At 28.5% G+C, this 6,280-nt stretch overlaps 1 non-coding gene across 1 annotated transcript; it reads right to left on the bottom strand.

The window, feature by feature from the left end:
• Positions 1-2,811: 2,811 nt before the first annotated feature.
• Positions 2,812-2,922, bottom strand: LOC140870056 (small nucleolar RNA R71). Its single transcript, XR_012147039.1, has one exon. It is a non-coding gene; the product is annotated as a small nucleolar RNA R71 (small nucleolar RNA).
• Between the last annotated feature and the right edge of the window lie 3,358 nt (positions 2,923-6,280).

The following is a 6,280-nucleotide window of genomic DNA, read 5'->3' as shown; positions in this document are numbered from 1 at the left end:
ATATGATTCACGATTCAACCAACACCTTCTCATGTTCAATCAAAAGCAACATTTTTTCAAAAACAATTTTTTTCACAACTCTATCATCATCGGCCAACATTCATCATTCTACTTATTCACACAACAAAAACACAAAATATAATGATATGCATGAATACGAACTATATGCAATAATCTAAACCATATGAATGAAAAACACAATGATGAACGAAACATAACTAAATAAGGGTGTTGATAAGTACATTTTGTGTGAATTATTTTATGTCTATTTGGCATGCATTTATATGGTTTCATGTGTGTTTTTATATATTTTATTTGTTATTAATCTCATGCATATGCATTTCACTCTCCGGGTTAATTTTCACAATTTTTTTTTCAAAAATTTTATAGGTACGCCAAAGATCACACATGCAATGTCTAAAAATAAGCAAGAATCCAAAGACACTATCATGATCAACAAGCATCTATTGTCGTGAATTGTCAAACAAACACGAACTTCATCAATTACTTCGCTACACTACACTAGTCTAACATGCGTGCTTAATATGATTCACGATTCAGTGATGAAACTTAAAATTTGTAATTATTTATATGTTAAAAAGTGTGTTTTAAAATTTAAGTTTAATTAAAATTATGAAGTTGTATTATTTTAGTGTTATGTGTTTATATTTAAATGTTTTACTAAAATGTTGTATTTTACGGTTTGCGCAGGTTTGGTAAAAATAAAATTACTCAAGCTACATAGGTCATAATGGAGTAATCTCAAAACCTGTAGAATTACAAAAGAGGCATCTTCAACTTTGTAGAAGACAAGAAATTCCAAAAACTTCATTAAGATGATCAAAATAATCAAACATCAAAATGGAGACAGATTTACTTTTACTATGACTAGCTTGGAGTAAAAATATCATAAGTATTTTATATTTTATCCAAAAGGGGTGAATGAGTTGTCAAAACACATCTACAGAAAAAGGGCTACGTGCTATATGTTTTGTGCAGAAGCAAAATCGGAAGTCTAAGGCATCAAACATGCCAATTAAAGTTGGGTCAATGTATTGACATTCAAGGAGACAAGCACCCACCAACTTTACTATTCCATATTTAATGAGTCTTGGACCCTTGCTCTCATTTGGCCTATAAATAGATGTGTTATATAAGCTTTTTAGTGTGCAAGAGTGTAGAGAATTCCTCATTTGTAAAATAAATATTGTGTGTGTGAGAATAAAAGTTTGAGTGTGCAAGTTTCTCAAGTTCAAGTATGAAATTTCTTTTATCTTTATTCTTGAGTTTCATGTTCATGGAAAGCTAAATCTTTTTATGTCAAGGTGAAAAGGTTTCATTGTTGGTCAAGTAAGATTGTTTATATTTTGTATATTCTTTTCTTTTCTATTTTTATTTTTACTAATTGATCTTTATTTGTAGGTATAATTTTGGATGATTTGTTGTTATCTATTTACATCAAATGCTTGGTACCTTGAATGTGGTTACCTTGATTTGTTGTCAAATATGATACAATAAATACTACAATAATTATATACTATAAATATATGTATCTATTTATAATAAAGTCATATATATTATTTAGACGATAGCGTGACTCTGTCGGTTGTTCTAAATAATATATTATGATTTGAACTAACTTTTACTTTTCGCAACTAACTTTTACTTTCCGCAACTAACTTTTACTTTTCGCAACTAAAATTTACCTTTCCGCAACTAACATTTACTTTCTCGCATCTAACATTTACTTTTCCGCATCTAACATAAAAAAAATGTCATATATTTTATTTAGACAATAGTGTGGCTCTGCCGGTTGTTTTAAATGAAATATTGTGATTTGATCTAACATTTAATTTTAATACAATTTATATTTATGCATTTATATATGTATTATGGGTACCATGTATTAAATATCGGTTAATCTGATATTAATATAGTGGGAACTATATTATATGATATATTTGTATAAATATTTAATTATTCTCTTATGTTTATTTTTATTTTAGTTTCTTTTATTTATTTTTGTTAAGAAATATTAATAAACCAACAATGAACCTTTGAAGCTTTGACAATTTTATAATTTGTGTATTTGAAGTTTTATAATAATATTTTCATCTATAATATATTATTGCTAAAATTAAACTTATAACATCCTCTCCGTGGATCGATCTCGTACTCACGAGTATATTACTTGCAGACAACCTACACTTGGGTGAATTACAATTTAGGTTGTAGCAAGTTTTTGGCGCCGTTGCCGGGGAGGTATAAATTAAGTTTAATTCTGTTATTTATGTTATTATGTAAATAGTATGTTGTTTTTAATTGTATGATTGTTTGGAGTCGTAAACAAAGTGGTATACTTATTCAAGTAACTGAAAATATTTTAAACATGGACGATAATTCTAATAATCAAGATGATAATAATAATAATCATCATCATCATCAAGAACATGAACAACCAAGAACACTTAGGCACCATATGAATCCAATAAGAACTAGTACACCATCTTGTTTAGTTTTTCCTCCTGATGCATCTAATTTCAATTTTAAGCCACAAGTCATTCAACTTTTACCAAATTTTCATGGCTTATACTCTGAAAATCCATATTTGCATTTAAGAGAATTTGAGTAGGTTTGCAACACTTATAATGATCAAAATTGTAGCATGGATACTGTTCGATTAAAGCTTTTCCCTTTTTCCTTAAAAGATAAAGCTAAAACATGGTTGCAAAATTTGAGATCAAGTTCAATAAGATCATGGGAAGAAATCCAACAACAATTTCTAAAAAAGTTTTTTCCTTCCCATAGAACAAACTCTTTTAAAAGACAAATTACAACTTTTTCTCAAAAACAAGGGGAAACATTTTATCAATGTTGGGATAGATATAAAGAGTTACTTAATACATGCCCACATCATGGTTTTTTAATATGGAGGATAGTTTCTCACTTTTATGAAGGTTTAATACCTAAAGATAGGAAAATGATAGAATTTATGTGTAATAGAACTTTTGAAGAAAAAAACCCAAATGAAGCTATAGAATATTTGGAGTCATTAGCAGAAAATGCTCAAAATTGGGATAATATAGGCTCAATTGAACCACCAAGTAAAACCAATAATTCAACAAATGGGGGTGGTATTTATCATCTTAAAGATGATGTAGATGTTCAAGCTAAACTTGCATCTTTAGCAAGAAAAATCGAGTCATTAGAAATGAAAAAGAGTGATCAATTAAAAAGTGTTCATGAAATTGTTTGTCATATATGTGACACACATGATCATCTTACAAAAAATTGTCCTACTTTGCCTTCATTTAAAGAATGTCTCCATGAACAAGCCAATTATGTTAACAATTTAAAAAAAACCAACATTAGATCCTTTTTCACAAACATATAATCCTGGTTGGAGAAATCATCCTAATTTTAGTTGGAAGAACGATAATAATGCACAACCTTCACAACAACCTTTTCACAATAACTAAAGTCATCAAGGTTATGCTCCTTATATCCAACCTCCAAGAAAACATTTTGAAGATGAAATTCATGCATACATTCAAAAGCAAGAGTCTATCAATATTCAAAACATTCAATCTATGAATGATTTGAAAGAAACTCTTGCAAAATTTGCATCTGCACTTAATATTCATGAAAAAGGAAAATTTCCATCTCAACCACAACCTAATCCTAAAAATCAAAATCAAGAAAAATTTGATCAAGTAAAATCTGTTATTACTCTTAGAAGTGGTAAAATAGTTAATGATCCATATAGTGATGAAAACAAAGATCAGTCAAACTCAAAGAGTAAGGATGAAAATCTTGATACTTTCGAGAAAGATGATACTTTGACTCCTAAGATTAAGAAAGTTGATGATAAATTATCTGAAATAATATGTGAGTCAAATAAACATGTTTCTTTCCCTCATGCATTAGTTAATAATAAAAAACAAAAAAATGATTCTGATATTTATGAATTTTTTAAACAAGTAAAAATAAATATTCCATTATTAGATGCTATTAAACAGGTGCCTTTTTATGCAAAGTTTTTAAAAGATTTATGTACTGTGAAAAGATAATTGCATGTAAAGAAGAAAGCATTCTTAACGGAGCAAGTAAGCTCTATTATTCAAAATAATTTTACCTTGAAATATAAAGATCCCGGTTGTCCAACAATTTCATGTATTATTGGAAAAAATAAAATTAAAAAAGCTTTGTTAGATTTGGGAGCAAGTGTGAATTTAATTCCTTATTAAGTTTATGAAAAGCTTAAGTTGGGAGATTTAAAACCTACATCTGTTACTCTTTTACTAGCCGATAGGTCAATCAAAATACCTAGAGGTATTGTAGAAGATGTATTAGTTCAAGTTCATAAATTCATATATCCCGTGGATTTTATTGTCTTGGATACACAACCAATAGAAGTACATAACGAAATTCCAGTAATATTGGGACGTCCATTTCTAGCAACTTCAAATGCTTTAATTAGTTGTCGAAATGGAATAATGAAATTGTCTTTTGGAAATATGACTTTAGAACTTAATGTGTTCAATTTATGTAAACAACCAAGTATTAATGAAGATGAAGATGATAATGCAATAGAAACAATCGTGGAAGAAAATATACACGAAGAAAACTTAAATCAACAATCTGAAGTTTGTTTAGTGGAAAGTTTTGATTCAAAAAATGTTTTTAAATCAAAGTTATTTGAAGAAATTAATGAACTTGAAGAAGTAAAAGAAAATGATCATCCAAAACTTGAATTAAAACCCTTACCAATAGAACTAAAATATGCTTTCCTTGGTGAAAATCAAACATATCCTATTGTAATATCTTCCACCCTCTTACCAAAACAAGAAGAAGATTTAATAGCACTACTTAAAAAACACAAAAATGCAATTGGATGGACTTTGCAAGATATAAAAGGTATAAATCCTTTAATCTGCACACATAGAATTCACTTGGAAGAAAATGCTAAAACATATCAACAACCACAAAGAAGATTAAATCCACACATGAAAGAAGTTGTTAAAAATGAAGTTTTAAAACTATTAGATGCCGGAATTATTTATCCAATCTCGGATAGTAAATGGGTAAGTCCAACACAAGTAGTACCAAAAAAATCAGGCATCACTGTTATAAAAAATGAAAAGGGAGAATTATTACAAGCTAGGATTCCATCTAGTTGGCATATGTGCATTGATTATAGAAAATTAAATGATGCAACTAGAAAAGATCACTTTCCGTTACCATTTTTAGATCAAATTTTAGAGAAAGTGGCAGGTAATCCTTATTATTGTTTTCTTGATGGGTATTCGGGGTATTATCAAATACCAATATCATTAGAAGATCAAGAAAAAACTACTTTCACTTGTCCGTTCGGAACTTTTGCTTTTAAAAGAATGCCATTTGGTTTATGTAATGCCCCGGTTACTTTTCAAAGATGCATGCTAAGTATTTTTAGTGACATGATTGAAGAATTTGTGGAAGTTTTTATGGATGATATAACTGTTTTTGGAAACTCATTTGAAAACTGTTTAAAAAATTTGGAAGAAGTTTTAAAAAGAAGTGAAGAAAAAAATCTTGTTTTAAATTGGGAAAAATGTCACTACATGGTTAAATCCAAAATTATGTTAGGGCATGTCATATCTGAAAAAGGAATTGAAGTTGATAAAGCTAAGGTTGATGTTATTGCTAATTTACCATCACCAAACACAATCAAAGAAATTCGATCATTTTTGGGTCATGCGGGATTTTATAGAAGATTTATAAAAAAATTTAGCATAATATCGAAACCAATTTCAAATCTTTTAACAAAAGATGAACAATTTGAATGGACTCAAGAATGTGAAACTGCTTTTAAAAAGATAATTAATTTTTTAACTACATCACCTATTTTACAACCTCCTGATTGGTCTTTACCATTTAAATTAATGTGTGATGCAAGTGATTATGCTGTAGGAGCCGTGTTAGGACAAAGAAAAGAAGGTAAACCTTATGTGATCTATTATGCAAGTAGAACCTTAAATAGTGCTCAAATCAATTATTCAACAACTGAAAAAGAATTACTTTCAGTAGTGTTTGCATTAGATAAATTTCGATGCTATTTAATTGGTTCTTCTACTATTGTTTATACTGATCATTCTGCCATAAAATATTTATCAAATAAACAATATGCTAAGCCGAGATTAATAAGATGGATTTTGTTGTTACAAGAATTTGATCTTGTAATAAAAGATAAAAAAGGAAAAGAAAATGTAGTAGCCGATCATTTATCAAGAATAATTTC

Source organism: Henckelia pumila, chromosome 4 (assembly GCF_033568475.1).
Source record: "Henckelia pumila isolate YLH828 chromosome 4, ASM3356847v2, whole genome shotgun sequence".
Taxonomy (NCBI): Eukaryota; Viridiplantae; Streptophyta; class Magnoliopsida; order Lamiales; family Gesneriaceae; genus Henckelia; species Henckelia pumila.
This window is presented reverse-complemented; position numbering and strand designations above follow the sequence as displayed.